Here is a 19,163-nt window from a genome sequence, read left to right on the forward strand (position 1 = left end):
GGCCTCTCTCCTGGAGGCGCTCAGTCAGACCCAGTGGTGACATGTGGCAACACGCTCCTCGGGGCGCGTATTGCTTGGGCCTCTCTCCTGGAGGCCCTCTGTCAGACCCATTGTTGACATATGGCAAGATGCTCCTCGGGGCGCGTCTTGCTTGGGCCTCTCTCCTGGAGGCCCTCAATCAGACCCAGTGTTGACACGTGGCAAGACGCTCCTCGGGGCGTGTCTTGCTTGGGCCTCTCTCCTGGAGGCGCTCAGTCAGACTCATTGTTGACATGTGGCAAGACACTCCTTGGGGAGCGTCTTGCTTGGGCCTCTCTCCTGGAGGCCCTCTGTCAGCCCCAGTGTTGACATGTGTCAAGACGCTCCTCGGGGTGCGTCTTGCTTGGGCCTCTCTCCTGGAGGCGCTCAGTCAGACCGAGTGCTGACATGTGGCAAGACGCTCCTCGGGGCGCGTCTTGCTTGGGCTTCTTTCCTGGAGGCCCTCAGTCAGACCCATTGTTGACATGTGGCAAGACGCTCCTCGGGGCGCGTCTTGCTTGGGCTTCTCTCATGAAGGCCCTCAGTCAGACCCATTGTTAAATGGGGCAAGACGCTCCTCAGGGCGCGTCTTGCTTGGGCCTCTCTCCTGGAGACGGTCAGTCAGACCAAGTGTTGACATGTGGCAAGACGCTCCTCAGGGCGCGTTTTGCTTGGGCTTCTCTCCTGGAGGCGTTCAGTCAGACCGAGTGCTGACATGTGGCAAGAGGCTCCTCGGGGCGCGTCTTGCTTGGGCTTCTCTCCTGGAGGCCCTCAGTCAGACCCAGTGGTGACACGTGGCAAGACGCTCCTCAGGGCGCGTTTTGCTTGGGCCTCTCTCCTGGAGACGCTCAGTCAGACCGAGTAGTGACATGTGGCATGACGCTCCTCGGGGCGCGTCTTGCTTGGGCCTCTCTCCTGGAGGCGCTCAGTCAGACCCAGTGGTGACATGTGGCAAGACACTCTTCGGGGAGCGTCTTGCTTGGGCCTCTCTCCTGGAGGCCCTCTGTCAGCCCCAGGGTTGACATGTGTCAAGACGCTCCTCGGGGTCCGTCTTGCTTGGGCCTCTCTCCTGGAGGCGCTCAGTCAGACCGAGTGCTGACATGTGGCAAGACGCTCCTCGGGGCGCGTCTTGCTTGGGCCTCTCTCCTGGAGGCGCTCAGTCAGACCGAGTGCTGACATAAGGCAAGATGCTCCTCGGGGCGCGTCTTGCTGGGGCCTCTCTCCTGGAGGCGCTCAGTCAGACCCAGTGCTTACATGTGGCAAGACGCTCCTCGGGGCGCATCTTGCTTGGGCCTCTCTCCAGGAGGCGCTCAGTCAGACCCAGTGGTGACATGTGACAAGACGCTCCTCGGGGCGCGTCTTTCTTGGGCTTCTCTCATGGAGGCCCTCAGTCAGACCCATTGTTGATATGTGGCAAGACGCTCCTCGGGGCGCGTCTTGCTGGGGCTTCTCTCCTAGAGGCGTTCAGTCAGACCGAGTGCCGACATGTGGCAAGACTCTCCTCGGGACGCGTCTTGCTTGGGCTTCTCTCCTCGAGGCCCTCAGTCAGACTCATTGTTGACATGTGGCAAGACGCTCCTCGGGGCGCGTTTTGCTTGGGCCTCTCTCCTGGAGGCGCTCAGTCAGACCCAGTGGTGACATGTGGCAAGACACTCCTCGGGGCGCGTCTTGCTTGGGCCTCTCTCCTGGAGGCGCACAGTCGGACCGAGTAGTCACATGTGGCAAGACGCTCCTCGGGGCGCGTCTTGCTGGGGCTTCTCTCCTGGAGGCGCTCAGTCAGACCCAGTGTTGACATGTGACAAGACGCTCCTCGGGGCGCGTCTTGCTTGGGCTTCTCTCCTGGAGGCGCTCAATCAGACCCAGTGGTGACACGTGGCAAGACGTTCCTCGGGGCGCGACTTGCTTGGGCCTCTCTCCTGGAGGCGCTCAGTCAGACCCAGTGGTGACATGTGGCAACACGCTCCTCGGGGCGCGTATTGCTTGGGCCTCTCTCCTGGAGGCCCTCTGTCAGACCCATTGTTGACATGTGGCAAGATGCTCCTCGGGGCGCGTCTTGCTTGGGCCTCTCTCCTGGAGGCCCTCAATCAGACCCAGTGTTGACACGTGGCAAGACGCTCCTCGGGGCGTGTCTTGCTTGGGCCTCTCTCCTGGAGGCGCTCAGTCAGACCCATTGTTGACATGTGGCAAGACACTCCTTGGGGAGCGTCTTGCTTGGGCCTCTCTCCTGGAGGCCCTCTGTCAGCCCCAGTGTTGACATGTGTCAAGACGCTCCTCGGGGTGCGTCTTGCTTGGGCCTCTCTCCTGGAGGCGCTCAGTCAGACCGAGTGCTGACATGTGGCAAGACGCTCCTCGGGGCGCGTCTTGCTTGGGCTTCTTTCCTGGAGGCCCTCAGTCAGACCCATTGTTGACATGTGGCAAGACGCTCCTCGGGGCGCGTCTTGCTTGGGCTTCTCTCATGAAGGCCCTCAGTCAGACCCATTGTTAAATGGGGCAAGACGCTCCTCAGGGCGCGTCTTGCTTGGGCCTCTCTCCTGGAGACGGTCAGTCAGACCAAGTGTTGACATGTGGCAAGACGCTCCTCAGGGCGCGTTTTGCTTGGGCTTCTCTCCTGGAGGCGTTCAGTCAGACCGAGTGCTGACATGTGGCAAGAGGCTCCTCGGGGCGCGTCTTGCTTGGGCTTCTCTCCTGGAGGCCCTCAGTCAGACCCAGTGGTGACACGTGGCAAGACGCTCCTCAGGGCGCGTTTTGCTTGGGCCTCTCTCCTGGAGACACTCAGTCAGACCGAGTAGTGACATGTGGCATGACGCTCCTCGGGGCGCGTCTTGCTTGGGCCTCTCTCCTGGAGGCGCTCAGTCAGACCCAGTGGTGACATGTGGCAAGACACTCTTCGGGGAGCGTCTTGCTTGGGCCTCTCTCCTGGAGGCCCTCTGTCAGCCCCAGGGTTGACATGTGTCAAGACGCTCCTCGGGGTCCGTCTTGCTTGGGCCTCTCTCCTGGAGGCGCTCAGTCAGACCGAGTGCTGACATGTGGCAAGACGCTCCTCGGGGCGCGTCTTGCTTGGGCCTCTCTCCTGGAGGCGCTCAGTCAGACCGAGTGCTGACATAAGGCAAGATGCTCCTCGGGGCGCGTCTTGCTGGGGCCTCTCTCCTGGAGGCGCTCAGTCAGACCCAGTGCTTACATGTGGCAAGACGCTCCTCGGGGCGCATCTTGCTTGGGCCTCTCTCCAGGAGGCGCTCAGTCAGACCCATTGGTGACATGTGACAAGACGCTCCTCGGGGCGCGTCTTTCTTGGGCTTCTCTCATGGAGGCCCTCAGTCAGACCCATTGTTGATATGTGGCAAGACGCTCCTCGGGGCGCGTCTTGCTGGGGCTTCTCTCCTAGAGGCGTTTAGTCAGACCGAGTGCCGACATGTGGCAAGACTCTCCTCGGGACGCGTCTTGCTTGGGCTTCTCTCCTCGAGGCCCTCAGTCAGACTCATTGTTGACATGTGGCAAGACGCTCCTCGGGGCGCGTTTTGCTTGGGCCTCTCTCCTGGAGGCGCTCAGTCAGACCCAGTGGTGACATGTGACAAGACGCTCCTCGGGGCGCGTCTTGCTTGGGCCTCTCTCCTGGAGGTGCTCAGTCAGACCCAGTGTTGACATGGTGCAAGACGCTCCTCGGGGCGCGTATTGCTTTGGCCTCTCTCCTGGAGGCCCTCTGTCAGACCCATTGTTGACATGTGGCAAGACGCTCCTCGGGGCGCGTCTTGCTTGGGCCTCTCTCCTGGAGGCCCTCAATCAGACCCAGTGTTGACACGTGGCAAGACGCTCCTCGGGGCGCGTCTTGCTTGGGCCTCTCTCCTGGAGGCGCTCAGTCAGACCGAGTGCTGACATGTGACAAGACGCTCCTCGGGGCGCGTCTTGCTTGGGCTTCTCTCCTGGAGGCGCTCAGTCAGACCCATTGTTGACATGTGGCAAGACGCTCCTCGGGGCGCGTCTTGCTTGGGCCTCTCTCCTGGAGGCGCTCAGTCAGACCGAGTGCTGACATAAGGCAAGATGCTCCTCGGGGTGCGTCTTGCTGTGGCCTCTCTCCTGGAGGCGCTCAATCAGACCCAGTGGTGACACGTGGCAAGACGCTCCTCGGGGCGCGTCTTGCTTGGGCCTCTCTCCTGGAGACGCTCAGTCAGACCGAGTAGTGACATGTGGCATGACGCTCCTCGGGGCGCGTCTTGCTTGGGCCTCTCTCCTGGAGGCGGTCAGTCAGACCTAGTTGTGACATGTGGCAAGACACTCTTCGTGGAGCGTCTTGCTTGGGCCTCTCTCCTGGAGGCCCTCTGTCATCCCCAGTGTTGACATGTGTCAAGACGCTCCTCGTGGTCCGTCTTGCTTTGGCCTCTCTCCTGGAAGCGCTCAGTCAGACCGAGTGCTGACATGTGGCAAGACGCTCCTCGGGGCGCGTCTTGCTTGGGCCTCTCTCCTAGAGGCGTTCAGTCAGACCGAGTGCTGACATGTGGCAAGACGCTCCTCGGGGCGCGTCTTGCTGGGGCCTCTCTCCTGGAGGCGCTCAGTCAGACCCAGTGCTTACATGTGGCAAGTCGCTCCTCCGGGCGCGTCTTGCTTGGGCCTCTCTCCTGGAGGCGCTCAGTCAGACCGAGTGCTGACATAAGGCAAGATGCTCCTCGGGGCGCGTCTTGCTGGGGCCTCTCTCCTGGAGGCGCTCAGTCAGACCCAGTGCTTACATGTGGCAAGACGCTCCTCGGGGCGCGTCTTGCTTGGGCCTCTCTCCAGGAGGCGCTCAGTCAGACCCAGTGGTGACATGTGACAAGACGCTCCTCGGGGCGCGTCTTGCTTGGGCTTCTCTCATGGAGGCCCTCAGTCAGACCCATTGTTGATATGTGGCAAGACGCTCCTCGGGGCGCGTCTAGCTGGGGCTTCTCTCCTAGAGGCGTTCAGTGAGACCGAGTGCCGACATGTGGCAAGACGCTCATCGGGACGCGTCTTGCTTGGGCTTCTCTCCTCGAGGCCCTCAGTCAGACTCATTGTTGACATTTGGCAAGACGCTCCTCGGGGGGCGTTTTGCTTGGGCCTCTCTCCTGGAGGCGCTCAGTCAGACCCAGTGGTGACATGTGACAAGACGCTCCTCGGGGCGCGTCTTGCTGGGGCCTCTCTCCTGGAGGCGCTCAGTCAGACCCAGTGGTGACATGTGAGAAGACGCTCCTCGGGGCGCGTCGTGCTTGGGCTTCTCTCATGGAGGCCCTCAGTCAGACCCATTGTTGATATGTGGCAAGACGCTCCTCGGAGCGAGTCTTGCTTGGGCCTCTCTCCTGGAGGTGCTCAGTCAGACCCAGTGTTGACATGGTGCAAGACGCTCCTCGGGGCGCGTCTTGCTTGCGCTTCTCTCCTGGAGGCCCTCAGTCAGACCCATTGTTGACATGTGGCAAGACGCTCCTCGGGGCGCGTCTTGCTTGGGCTTCTCTCCTGGAGGCCCTCAGTCAGACCCATTGTTGACATGTGGCAAGACGCTCCTCGGGGCGCGTCTTGCTTGGGCCTCTCTCCTGGAGGCGCTCAGTCAGACCGAGTGCTGACATAAGGCAAGACGCTCCTCGGGGCGCGTCTTGCTGGGGCCTCTCTCCTGGAGGCGCTCAGTCAGACCCAGTGCTTACATGTGGCTAGACGCTCCTCGGGGCACGTCTTGCTGGGGCTTCTCTCCTGGAGGCGTTCAGTCAGACCGAGTGCTGACATGTGGCAAGACACTCCTCGGGACGCGTCTTGCTTGGGCTTCTCTCCTGGAGGCCCTCAGTCAGACTCATTGTTGACATGTGGCAAGACGCTTCTCGGGGTGCGTCTTGCTTGGGCCTCTCTCCTGGAGGCGCTCAGTCAGACCGAGTGCTAACATGTAGCAAGACGCTCCTCGGGGCGCGTCTTGCTTGGGCTTCTCTCCTGGAGGCCCTCGGTCAGACTCATTGTTGACATGTGGCAAGACGCTCCTCGGGGCGCGTCTTGCTTGGGCCTCTCTCCTGGAGGCGCTCAGTCAGACCGAGTGCTGACATAAGGCAAGACGCTCCTCGGGGCGCGACTTGCTTGGGCCTCTCTCCTGGAGGCGCTCAGTCAGACACAGTGTTGACACGTGGCAAGACGCTCTTCGGGGCGCGTCTTGCTTGGGCCTCTCTCCTGGAGGCGCTCAGTCAGACCAAGTGTTGACATGTGGCAAGACGCTCCTCGGGGCGCGTCTTGCTTGGGCCTCTCTCCTGGAGGCCCTCAATAAGACCCAGTGTTGACACGTGGCAAGACGCTCCTCGGGGCGCATCTTGCTTGGGCCTCTCTCCTGGAGGCGCTCAGTCAGACCGAGTGCTGACATGTGGCAAGACGCTCCTCGGGGCGCGTCTTGCTTGGGCTTCTCTCCTGGAGGCCCTCAGTCAGACCCATTGTTTACATGTGGCAAGACGCTCCTCGGGGCGCATCTTGCTTGGGCCTCTCTCCTGGAGGCGCTCAGTCAGACCGAGTGCTGACATGTGGCAAGATGCTCCTCGGGGCGCGTCTTGCTTAGGCCTCTCTCCTGGAGGCCCTCTGTCAGACCCATTGTTGACATGTGGCAAGACGCTCCTCGGGGCGCATCTTGCTTGGGCCTCTCTCCTGGAGGCGCTCAGTCAGACCCAGAGGTGACATGTGGCAAGATGCTCCTCGGGGCGCGTCTTGCTTGGGCCTCTCTCCTGGAGGCCCTCTGTCAGACCCATTGTTGACATGTGGCAAGACGCTCCTCGGGGTGCGTCTTTCTTGGGCCTCTCTCCTGGAGGCGCTCAGTCAGACCGAGTGCTGACATAAGGCAAGATGCTCCTCGGGGCGCGTCTTGCTGGGGCCTCTCTCCTGGAGGCGCTCAATCAGACCCAGTGGTGACACGTGGCAAGACGCTCCTCGGGGCGGGTCTTGCTTGGGCCTCTCTCCTGGAGGCGCTCAATCAGACCCAGTGGTGACACGTGGCAAGACGCTCTTCGGGGCGCGTCTTGCTTGGGCCTCTCTCCTGGAGGCGCTCAGTCAGACCCAGTGGTGACACGTGGCAAGACGCTCTTCGGGGCGCGTCTTGCTTGGGCCTCTCTCCTGGAGGCGCTCAGTCAGACCAAGTGTTGACATGTGGCAAGACGCTCCTCGGGGCGCGTCTTGCTTGGGCCTCTCTCCTGGAGGCCCTCAATAAGACCCAGTGTTGACACGTGGCAAGACGCTCCTCGGGGCGCATCTTGCTTGGGCCTCTCTCCTGGAGGCGCTCAGTCAGACCGAGTGCTGACATGTGGCAAGACGCTCCTCGGGGCGCGTCTTGCTTGGGCTTCTCTCCTGGAGGCCCTCAGTCAGACCCATTGTTTACATGTGGCAAGACGCTCCTCGGGGCGCATCTTGCTTGGGCCTCTCTCCTGGAGGCGCTCAGTCAGACCGAGTGCTGACATGTGGCAAGATGCTCCTCGGGGCGCGTCTTGCTTAGGCCTCTCTCCTGGAGGCCCTCTGTCAGACCCATTGTTGACATGTGGCAAGACGCTCCTCGGGGCGCATCTTGCTTGGGCCTCTCTCCTGGAGGCGCTCAGTCAGACCCAGAGGTGACATGTGGCAAGATGCTCCTCGGGGCGCGTCTTGCTTGGGCCTCTCTCCTGGAGGCCCTCTGTCAGACCCATTGTTGACATGTGGCAAGACGCTCCTCGGGGTGCGTCTTTCTTGGGCCTCTCTCCTGGAGGCGCTCAGTCAGACCGAGTGCTGACATAAGGCAAGATGCTCCTCGGGGCGCGTCTTGCTGGGGCCTCTCTCCTGGAGGCGCTCAATCAGACCCAGTGGTGACACGTGGCAAGACGCTCCTCGGGGCGGGTCTTGCTTGGGCCTCTCTCCTGGAGGCGCTCAATCAGACCCAGTGGTGACACGTGGCAAGACGCTCCTCGGGGCGCGTCTTGCTTGGGCCTCTCTCCTGGAGGCGCTCAGTCAGACCCAGTGGTGAAATGTGGCAACACGCTCCTCGGGGCGCGGTTTGCTTGGGCCTCTCTCCTGGAAGCCCTCTGTCAGACCCATTGTTGACATGTGGCAAGACGCTCCTCGGGGCGCGTCTTGCTTGGGCCTCTCTCCTGGAGGCCCTCAATCAGACCCAGTGTTGACACGTGGCAAGACGCTCCTCGGGGCGATTCTTGCTTGGGCCTCTCTCCTGGAGGCGCTCAGTCAGACCCATTGTTGACATGTGGCAAGACACTCCTTGGGGAGCGTCTTGCTTGGGCCTCTCACCTGGAGGCCCTCTGTCAGCCCCAGTGTTGACATGTGTCAAGACGCTCCTCGGGGTGCGTCTTGCTTGGGCCTCTCTCCTGGAGGCGCTCAGTCAGACCGAGTGCTGACATGTGGCAAGACGCTCCTCGGGGCGCGTCTTGCTTGGGCTTCTCTCCTGGAGGCCCTCAGTCAAACCCATTGTTGATCTGTGGCAAGACGCTCCTCGGTGCGCGTCTTGCTTGGGCTTCTCTCATGAAGGCCCTCAGTCAGACCCATTGTTGATTAGTGGCAAGACGCTCCTCGGGGCGCGTCTTGCTTGGGCCTCTCTCCTGGAGGCGCTCAGTCAGACTGAGTGCTGACATGTGGCAAGACGCTCCTCGGGGCGTGTCTTGCTGGGGCTTCTCTCCTGGAGGCGTTCTGTCAGACCGAGTGCTGACATGTGGCAAGACGCTCCTCGGGGCGCGTCTTGCTGGGGCTTCTCTCCTGGAGGCGTTCAGTCAGACTGAGTGCTGACATGTGGCAAGAGGCTCCTCGGGGCGCGTCTTGCTTCGGCTTCTCTCCTGGAGGCCCTCAGTCAGACCCAGTGGTGACACGTAGCAAGACGCTCCTCAGGGCACGTCTTGCTTGGGCCTCTCTTCTGGAGACGCTCAGTCAGACCCAGTGTTGACACGTGGCAAGACTCTCCTCGGGGCGCGTCTTCCTTGGGCCTCTCTCCTGGAGGCGCTCAGTCAGACCCATTGTTGACATGTGGCAAGACGCTCCTCGGGGCGCGTCTTGCTTGGGCCTCTCTCCTGGAGGCCCTCAATCAGACCCAGTGTTGACACGTGGCAAAACGCTCCTCGGGGCGCGTCTTGCTTGGGCCTCTCTCCTGGAGGCGCTCAGTCAGACCCATTGTTGACATGTGGCAAGACACTCCTTGGGGAGCGTCTTGCTTGGGCCTCTCTCCTGGAGGCCCTCTGTCAGCCCCAGTGTTGACATGTGTCAAGAAGCTCCTCGGGGTGCGTCTTGCTTGGGCCTCTCTCCTGGAGGCGCTCAGTCAGACCGAGTGCTGACATGTGGCAAGACGCTCCTCGGGGCGCGTCTTGCTTGGGCTTCTCTCCTGGAGGCCCTCAGTCAAACCCATTGTTGATCTGTGGCAAGACGCTCCTCGGGGCGCGTCTTGCTTGGGCTTCTCTCATGAAGGCCCTCAGTCAGACCCATTGTTGATTAGTGGCAAGACGCTCCTCGGGGCGCGTCTTGCTTGGGCCTCTCTCCTGGAGGCGCTCAGTCAGACTGAGTGCTGACATGTGGCAAGACGCTCCTCGGGGCGTGTCTTGCTGGGGCTTCTCTCCTGGAGGCGTTCTGTCAGACCGAGTGCTGACATGTGGCAAGACGCTCCTCGGGGCGCGTCTTGCTGGGGCATCTCTCCTGGAGGCGTTCAGTCAGACTGAGTGCTGACATGTGGCAAGAGGCTCCTCGGGGCGCGTCTTGCTTCGGCTTCTCTCCTGGAGGCCCTCAGTCAGACCCAGTGGTGACACGTGGCAAGACGCTCCTCAGGGCACGTCTTGGTTGGGCCTCTCTTCTGGAGACGCTCAGTCAGACCCAGTGTTGACACGTGGCAAGACTCTCCTCGGGGCGCGTCTTCCTTGGGCCTCTCTCCTGGAGGCGCTCAGTAAGACCAAGTGTTGACATGTGGCAAGACGCTCCTCGGGGCGCGTCTTGCTTGGGCCTCTCTCCTGGAGGCGCTCAGTCAGACCCAGTGGTGACATGTGGCAACACGCTCCTCGGGGCGCGTATTGCTTGGGCCTCTCTCCTGGAGGCCCTCTGTCAGACCCAGTGTTTACATATGGCAAGACGCTCCTCGGGGCGCGTCTTGCTTGGGCCTCTCTCCTGGAGGCGCTCAGTCAGACCGAGTAGTGACATGTGGGATGACGCTCCTCGGGGCGCGTCTTGCTTGGGCTTCTCTCCTGGAGGCCCTCAGTCGGACCCATTGTTGACATGTGGCAAGACGCTCCTCGGGGCGCATCTTGCTTGGGCCTCTCTCCTGGAGGCGCTCAGTCGGACCGGGTGCTGACATGTGGCAAGACGCTCCTCGGGGCGCGTGTTGCTTGGGCTTCTCTCCTGGAGGCCCTCAGTCAGACCCAGTGTTGACATGTGGCAAGATGCTCCTCGGGGCGCGTCTTGCTTGGGCCTCTCTCCTGGAGGCGCACAGTCAGACCGAGTAGTCACATGTGGCAAGACGCTCCTCGGGGTGCGTCTTGCTGGGGCTTCTCTCCTGGAGGCGCTCAGTCAGACCCAGTTTTGACATGTGACAAGACGCTCCTCGGGGCGCGTCTTGCTTGGGCTTCTCTCCTGGAGGCGCTCGGTCAGACCCATTGTTGACATGTGGCAAGACGCTCCTCGGGGCGCGTCTTGCTTGGGCCTCTCTCCTGGGGGCCCTCTGTCAGACCCATTGTTGACATGTGGCAAGATGCTCCTCGGGGCGCGTCTTGCTTGGGCCTCTCTCCTGGAGGCGCTCAGTCAGACCGAGTGCTGACATAAGGCAAGATGCTCCTCGGGGCGTGTCTTGCTGTGGCCTCTCTCCTGGAGGCGCTCAATCAGACCCAGTGGTGACACGTGGCAAGACGCTCCTCGGGGCGCGTCTTGCTTGGGCCTCTCTCCTGGAGGCACTCAGTCAGACCCAGTGGTGACACGTGGCAAGACGCTCCTCGGGGAGCGTCTTGCTTGGGCCTCTCTCCTGGAGGCGCTAAGTCAGACCGAGTACTGACATGTGGCAAGACGCTCCTCGGGGCGCGTCTTGCTTGGGCCTCTCTCCTGGAGGCGCTAAGTCAGACCGAGTACTGACATGTGGCAAGACGCTCCTCGGGGCGTCTTGCTTGGGCCTCTCTCCTGGAGGCGTTCAGTCAGACCGAGTGCTGACATGTGGCAAGACGCTCCTCGGGGCGCGTCTTGCTGGGGCCTCTCTCCTGGAGGCGCTCAGTTAGACCCAGTGCTTACATGTGGCAAGACGCTCCTCGGGGCGCGTCTTGCTTGGGCCTCTCTCCTGGAGGCGCTCAGTCAGACCGAGTGCTGACATAAGGCAAGATGCTCCTCGGGGCGCGTCTTGCTGGGGAATCTCTCCTGGAGGCGCTCAGTCAGACCCAGTGCTTACATGTGGCAAGACGCTCCTCGGGGCGCGTCTTGCTTGGGCCTCTCTCCAGGAGGCGCTCAGTCAGACCCAGTGGTGACATGTGACAAGACGCTCCTCGGGGCTCGTCTTGCTTGGGCTTCTCTCATGGAGGCCCTCAGTCAGACCCATTGTTGATATGTGGCAAGACGCTCCTCGGGGCGCGTCTTGCTGGGGCTTCTCTCCTAGAGGCGTTCAGTCAGACCGAGTGCCGACATGTGGCAAGACGCTCCTCAGGACGCGTCTTGCTTGGGCTTCTCTCCTCGAGGCCCTCAGTCAGACTCATTCTTGACATGTGGCAAGACGCTCCTCGGGGCGCGTTTTGCTTGGGCCTCTCTCCTGGAGGCGCAAAGTCAGACCCAGTGGTGACATGTGACAAGACGCTCCTCGGGGCGCGTCTTGCTTGGGCCTCTCTCCTGGAGGCGCACAGTCAGACCGAGTAGTCACATGTGGCAAGACGCTCCTCGGGGTGCGTCTTGATGGGGCTTCTCTCCTGGAGGCGCTCAGTCAGACCCAGTGTTTACATGTGGCAAGACGCTCCTCGGGGCGCGTCTTGCTTGGGCCTCTCTCCAGGAGGCGCTCAGTCAGACCCAGTGGTGACATGTGACAAGACGCTCCTCGGGGCTCGTCTTGCTTGGGCTTCTCTCATGGAGGCCCTCAGTCAGACCCATTGTTGATATGTGGCAAGACGCTCCTCGGGGCGCGTCTTGCTGGGGCTTCTCTCCTAGAGGCGTTCAGTCAGACCGAGTGCCGACATGTGGCAAGACGCTCCTCGGGACGCGTCTTGCTTGGGCTTCTCTCCTCGAGGCCCTCAGTCAGACTCATTCTTGACATGTGGCAAGACGCTCCTCGGGGCGCGTTTTGCTTGGGCCTCTCTCCTGGAGGCGCTCAGTCAGACCCAGTGGTGACATGTGACAAGACGCTCCTCGGGGCGCGTCTTGCTTGGTCCTCTCTCCTGGAGGCGCTCAGTCAGACCCAGTGGTGACATGTGACAAGACGCTCCTCGGGGCGCGTCTTGCTTGGGCTTCTCTCATGGAGGCCCTCAGTCAGACCCATTGTTGACATGTGGCAAGACGCTCCTCGGGGCGCATCTTGCTTGGGCCTCTCTCCTGGAGGCGCTCAGTCGGACCGGGTGCTGACATGTGGCAAGACGCTCCTCGGGGCGCGTGTTGCTTGGGCTTCTCTCCTGGAGGCCCTCAGTCAGACCCAGTGTTGACATGTGGCAAGATGCTCCTCGGGGCGCGTCTTGCTTGGGCCTCTCTCCTGGAGGCGCACAGTCAGACCGAGTAGTCACATGTGGCAAGACGCTCCTCGGGGTGCGTCTTGCTGGGGCTTCTCTCCTGGAGGCGCTCAGTCAGACCCAGTGTTGACATGTGACAAGACGCTCCTCGGGGCGCGTCTTGCTTGGGCTTCTCTCCTGGAGGCGCTCAGTCAGACCCATTGTTGACATGTGGCAAGACGCTCCTCGGGGCGCGTCTTGCTTGGGCCTCTCTCCTGGGGGCCCTCTGTCAGACCCATTGTTGACATGTGGCAAGATGCTCCTCGGGGCGCGTCTTGCTTGGGCCTCTCTCCTGGAGGCGCTCAGTCAGACCGAGTGCTGACATAAGGCAAGATGCTCCTCGGGGCGCGTCTTGCTGTGGCCTCTCTCCTGGAGGCGCTCAATCAGACCCAGTGGTGACACGTGGCAAGACGCTCCTCGGGGCGCGTCTTGCTTGGGCCTCTCTCCTGGAGGCGCTAAGTCAGACCGAGTACTGACATGTGGCAAGACGCTCCTCGGGGCGTCTTGCTTGGGCCTCTCTCCTGGAGGCGTTCAGTCAGACCGAGTGCTGAAATGTGGCAAGACGCTCCTCGGGGCGCGTCTTGCTGGGGCCTCTCTCCTGGAGGCGCTCAGTCAGACCCAGTGCTTACATGTGGCAAGACGCTCCTCGGGGCGCATCTTGCTTGGGCCTCTCTCCTGGAGGCGCTCAGTCAGACCGAGTGCTGACATGTGGCAAGACGCTCCTCGGGGCGCGTCTTGCTGGGGCCTCTCTCCTGGAGGCGCTCAGTCAGACCCAGTGCTTACATGTGGCAAGATGCTCCTCGGGGCGCGTCTTGCTTGGGCCTCTCTCCTGGAGGCGCTCAGTCAGACCGAGTGCTGACATAAGGCAAGATGCTCCTCGGGGCGCGTCTTGCTTGGGCTTCTCTCATGGAGGCCCTCAGTCAGACCCATTGTTGACATGTGGCAAGACGCTCCTCGGGGCGCATCTTGCTTGGGCCTCTCTCCTGGAGGCGCTCAGTCGGACCGGGTGCTGACATGTGGCAAGACGCTCCTCGGGGCGCGTGTTGCTTAGGCTTCTCTCCTGGAGGCCCTCAGTCAGACTCATTCTTGACATGTGTCAAGACGCTCCTCGGGGCGCGTTTTGCTTGGGCCTCTCTCCTGGAGGTGCTCAGTCAGACCCAGTGGTGACATGTGACAAGACGCTCCTCGGGGCGCGTCTTGCTTGGGCCTCTCTCCTGGAGGCGCTCAGTCAGACCCAGTGGTGACATGTGACAAGACGCTCCTCAGGGCGCTTCTTGCTTGGGCTTCTCTCATGGAGGCCCTCAGTCAGACCCATTGTTGACATGTGGCAAGACGCTCCTCGGGGCGCATCTTGCTTGGGCCTCTCTCCTGGAGGCGCTCAGTCGGACCGGGTGCTGACATGTGGCAAGACGCTCCTCGGGGCGCGTGTTGCTTGGGCTTCTCTCCTGGAGGCGCTCAGTCAGACCCAGTGTTGACATGTGACAAGACGCTCCTCGGGGCGCGTCTTGCTAAGGCTTCTCTCCTGGAGGCGCTCAGTCAGACCCATTGTTGACATGTGGCAAGACGCTCCTCGGGGCGCGTCTTGCTTGGGCCTCTCTCCTGGGGGCCCTCTGTCAGACCCATTGTTGACATGTGGCAAGATGCTCCTCGGGGTGCGTCTTGCTTGGGCCTCTCTCCTGGAGGCTCTCAGTCAGACCGAGTGCTGACATAAGGCAAGATGCTCCTCGGGGCGCGTCTTGCTGTGGCCTCTCTCCTGGAGGGGCTCAATCAGACCCAGTGGTGACACGTGGCAAGACGCTCCTCGGGGCGCGTCTTGCTTGGGCCTCTCTCCTGGAGGCACTCAGTCAGACCCAGTGGTGACACGTGGCAAGACGCTCCTCGGGGAGCGTCTTGCTTGGGCCTCTCTCCTGGAGGCGCTAAGTCAGACCGAGTACTGACATGTGGCAAGACGCTCCTCGGGGCGTCTTGCTTGGGCCTCTCTCCTGGAGGCGTTCAGTCAGACCGAGTGCTGACATGTGGCAAGACGCTCCTCGGGGCGCGTCTTGCTGGGGCCTCTCTCCTGGAGGCGCTCAGTCAGACCCAGTGCTTACATGTGGCAAGACGCTCCTCGGGGCGCGTCTTGCTTGGGCCTCTCTCCTGGAGGCGCTCAGTCAGACCGAGTGCTGACATAAGGCAAGATGCTCCTCGGGGCACGTCTTGCTGCGGCCTCTCTCCTGGAGGCGCTCAGTCAGACCCAGTGGTGACATGTGACAAGACGCTCCTCGGGGCTCGTCTTGCTTGGGCTTCTCTCATGGAGGCCCTCAGTCAGACCCATTGTTGATATGTGGCAAGACGCTCCTCGGGGCGCGTCTTGCTGGGGCTTCTCTCCTAGAGGCGTTCAGTCAGACCGAGTGCCGACATGTGGCAAGACGCTCCTCGGGACGCGTCTTGCTTGGGCTTCTCTCCTCGAGGCCCTCAGTCAGACTCATTCTTGACATGTGGCAAGACGCTCCTCGGGGCGCGTCTTGCTTGGGCCTCTCTCCTGGAGGCGCTAAGTCAGACCGAGTACTGACATGTGGCAAGACGCTCCTCGGGGCGTCTTGCTTGGGCCTCTCTCCTGGAGGAGTTCAGTCAGACCGAGTGCTGACATGTGGCAAGACGCTCCTCGGGGCGCGTCTTGCTGGGGCCTCTCTCCTGGAGGCGCTCAGTTAGACCCAGTGCTTACATGTGGCAAGACGCTCCTCGGGGCGCGTCTTGCTTGGGCCTCTCTCCTGGAGGCGCTCAGTCAGACCGAGTGCTGACATAAGGCAAGATGCTCCTCGGGGCGCGTCTTGCTGTGGAATCTCTCCTGGAGGCGCTCAGTCAGACCCAGTGCTTACATGTGGCAAGACGCTCCTCGGGGCGCGTCTTGATTGGGCCTCTCTCCAGGAGGCGCTCAGTCAGACCCAGTGGTGACATGTGACAAGACGCTCCTCGGGGCTCGTCTTGCTTGGGCTTCTCTCATGGAGGCCCTCAGTCAGACCCATTGTTGATATGTGGCAAGACGCTCCTCGGGGCGCGTCTTGCTGGGGCTTCTCTCCTAGAGGCGTTCAGTCAGACCGAGTGCCGACATGTGGCAAGACGCTCCTCGGGACGCGTCTTGCTTGGGCTTCTCTCCTCGAGGCCCTCAGTCAGACTCATTCTTGACATGTGGCAAGACGCTCCTCGGGGCGCGTTTTGCTTGGGCCTCTCTCCTGGAGGCGCAAAGTCAGACCCAGTGGTGACATGTGACAAGACGCTCCTCGGGGCGCGTCTTGCTTGGGCCTCTCTCCTGGAGGCGCACAGTCAGACCGAGTAGTCACATGTGGCAAGACGCTCCTCGTTGTGCGTCTTGATGGGGCTTCTCTCCTGGAGGCGCTCAGTCAGACCCAGTGTTGACATGTGACAAGACGCTCCTCGGGGCGCGTCTTGCTTGGGCTTCTCTCCTGGAGGCGCTCAGTCAGACCCATTGTTGACATGTGGCAAGACGCTCCTCGGGGCGCGTCTTGCTTGGGCCTCTCTCCTGGGGGCCCTCTGTCAGACCCATTGTTGACATGTGGCAAGATGCTCCTCGGGGCGCGTCTTGCTTGGGCCTCTCTCCTGGAGGCGCTCAGTCAGACCGAGTGCTGACATAAGGCAAGATGCTCCTCGGGGCGCGTCTTGCTGTGGCCTCTCTCCTGGAGGCGCTCAATCAGACCCAGTGGTGACACGTGGCAAGACGCTCCTCGGGGCGCGTCTTGCTTGGGCCTCTCTCCTGGAGGCACTCAGTCAGACCCAGTGGTGACACGTGGCAAGACGCTCCTCGGGGAGCGTCTTGCTTGGGCCTCTCTCCTGGAGGCGCTAAGTCAGACCGAGTACTGACATGTGGGAAGACGCTCCTCGGGGCGCGTCTTGCTTGGGCCTCTCTCCTGGAGGCGCTAAGTCAGACCGAGTACTGACATGTGGCAAGACGCTCCTCGGGGCGTCTTGCTTGGGCCTCTCTCCTGGAGGCGTTCAGTCAGACCGAGTGCTGACATGTGGCAAGACGCTCCTCGGGGCGCGTCTTGCTGGGGCCTCTCTCCTGGAGGCGCTCAGTCAGACCCAGTGCTTACATGTGGCAAGACGCTCCTCGGGGCGCGTCTTGCTTGGGCCTCTCTCCTGGAGGCGCTCAGTCAGACCGAGTGCTGACATAAGGCAAGATGCTCCTTGGGGCGCGTCTTGCTGGGGCCTCTCTCCTGGAGGCGCTCAGTCAGACCCAGTGTTTACATGTGGCAAGACGCTCCTCGGGGCGCGTCTTGCTTGGGCCTCTCTCCAGGAGGCGCTCAGTCAGACCCAGTGGTGACATGTGACAAGACGCTCCTCGGGGCTCGTCTTGCTTGGGCTTCTCTCATGGAGGCCCTCAGTCAGACCCATTGTTGATATGTGGCAAGACGCTCCTCGGGGCGCGTCTTGCTGGGGCTTCTCTCCTAGAGGCGTTCAGTCAGACCGAGTGCCGACATGTGGCAAGACGCTCCTCGGGACGCGTCTTGCTTGGGCTTCTCTCCTCGAGGCCCTCAGTCAGACTCATTCTTGACATGTGGCAAGACGCTCCTCGGGGCGCGTTTTGCTTGGGCCTCTCTCCTGGAGGCGCTCAGTCAGACCCAGTGGTGACATGTGACAAGACGCTCCTCGGGGCGCGTCTTGCTTGGGCCTCTCTCCTGGAGGCGCTCAGTCAGACCCAGTGGTGACATGTGACAAGACGCTCCTCGGGGCGCGTCTTGCTTGGGCTTCTCTCATGGAGGCCCTCAGTCAGACCCATTGTTGACATGTGGCAAGACGCTCCTCGGGGCGCATCTTGCTTGGGCCTCTCTCCTGGAGGCGCTCAGTCGGACCGGGTGCTGACATGTGGCAAGACGCTCCTCGGGGCGCGTGTTGCTTGGGCTTCTCTCCTGGAGGCCCTCAGTCAGACCCAGTGTTGACATGTGGCAAGATGCTCCTCGGGGCGCGTCTTGCTTGGGCCTCTCTCCTGGAGGCGCACAGTCAGACCGAGTAGTCACATGTGGCAAGACGCTCCTCGGGGTTCGTCTTGCTGGGGCTTCTCTCCTGGAGGCGCTCAGTCAGACCCAGTGTTGACATGTGGCAAGACGCTCCTCGGGGCGCGTCTTGCTTGGGCCTCTCTCCTGGGGGCCCTCTGTCAGACCCATTGTTGACATGTGGCAAGATGCTCCTCGGGGCGCGTCTTGCTGGGGCTTCTCTCCTAGAGGCGTTCAGTCAGACCGAGTGCCGACATGTGGCAAGACGCTCCTCGGGACGCGTCTTGCTTGGGCTTCTCTCCTCGAGGCCCTCAGTCAGACTCATTCTTGACATGTGGCAAGACGCTCCTCGGGGCGCGTTTTGCTTGGGCCTCTCTCCTGGAGGCGCAAAGTCAGACCCAGTGGTGACATGTGACAAGACGCTCCTCGGGGCGCGTCTTGCTTGGGCCTCTCTCCTGGAGGCGCACAGTCAGACCGAGTAGTCACATGTGGCAAGACGCTCCTCGTTGTGCGTCTTGATGGGGCTTCTCTCCTGGAGGCGCTCAGTCAGACCCAGTGTTGACATGTGACAAGACGCTCCTCGGGGCGCGTCTTGCTTGGGCTTCTCTCCTGGAGGCGCTCAGTCAGACCCATTGTTGACATGTGGCAAGACGCTCCTCGGGGCGCGTCTTGCTTGGGCCTCTCTCCTGGGGGCCCTCTGTCAGACCCATTGTTGACATGTGGCAAGATGCTCCTCGGGGCGCGTCTTGCTTGGGCCTCTCTCCTGGAGGCGCTCAGTCAGACCGAGTGCTGACATAAGGCAAGATGCTCCTCGGGGCGCGTCTTGCTGTGGCCTCTCTCCTGGAGGCGCTCAATCAGACCCAGTGGTGACACGTGGCAAGACGCTCCTCGGGGCGCGTCTTGCTTGGGCCTCTCTCCTGGAGGCACTCAGTCAGACCCAGTGGTGACACGTGGCAAGACGCTCCTCGGGGAGCGTCTTGCTTGGGCCTCTCTCCTGGAGGCGCTAAGTCAGACCGAGTACTGACATGTGGGAAGACGCTCCTCGGGGCGCGTCTTGCTTGGGCCTCTCTCCTGGAGGCGCTAAGTCAGACCGAGTACTGACATGTGGCAAGACGCTCCTCGGGGCGTCTTGCTTGGGCCTCTCTCCTGGAGGCGTTCAGTCAGACCGAGTGCTGACATGTGGCAAGACGCTCCTCGGGGCGCGTCTTGCTGGGGCCTCTCTCCTGGAGGCGCTCAGTCAGACCCAGTGCTTACATGTGGCAAGACGCTCCTCGGGGCGCGTCTTGCTTGGGCCTCTCTCCTGGAGGCGCTCAGTCAGACCGAGTGCTGACATAAGGCAAGATGCTCCTTGGGGCGCGTCTTGCTGGGGCCTCTCTCCTGGAGGCGCTCAGTCAGACCCAGTGTTTACATGTGGCAAGACGCTCCTCGGGGCGCGTCTTGCTTGGGCCTCTCTCCAGGAGGCGCTCAGTCAGACCCAGTGGTGACATGTGACAAGACGCTCCTCGGGGCTCGTCTTGCTTGGGCT

The sequence above is a fragment of the Nothobranchius furzeri genome, chromosome 6 (genome assembly GCF_043380555.1).
Source record: "Nothobranchius furzeri strain GRZ-AD chromosome 6, NfurGRZ-RIMD1, whole genome shotgun sequence".
Lineage (NCBI taxonomy): Eukaryota > Metazoa > Chordata > Actinopteri > Cyprinodontiformes > Nothobranchiidae > Nothobranchius > Nothobranchius furzeri.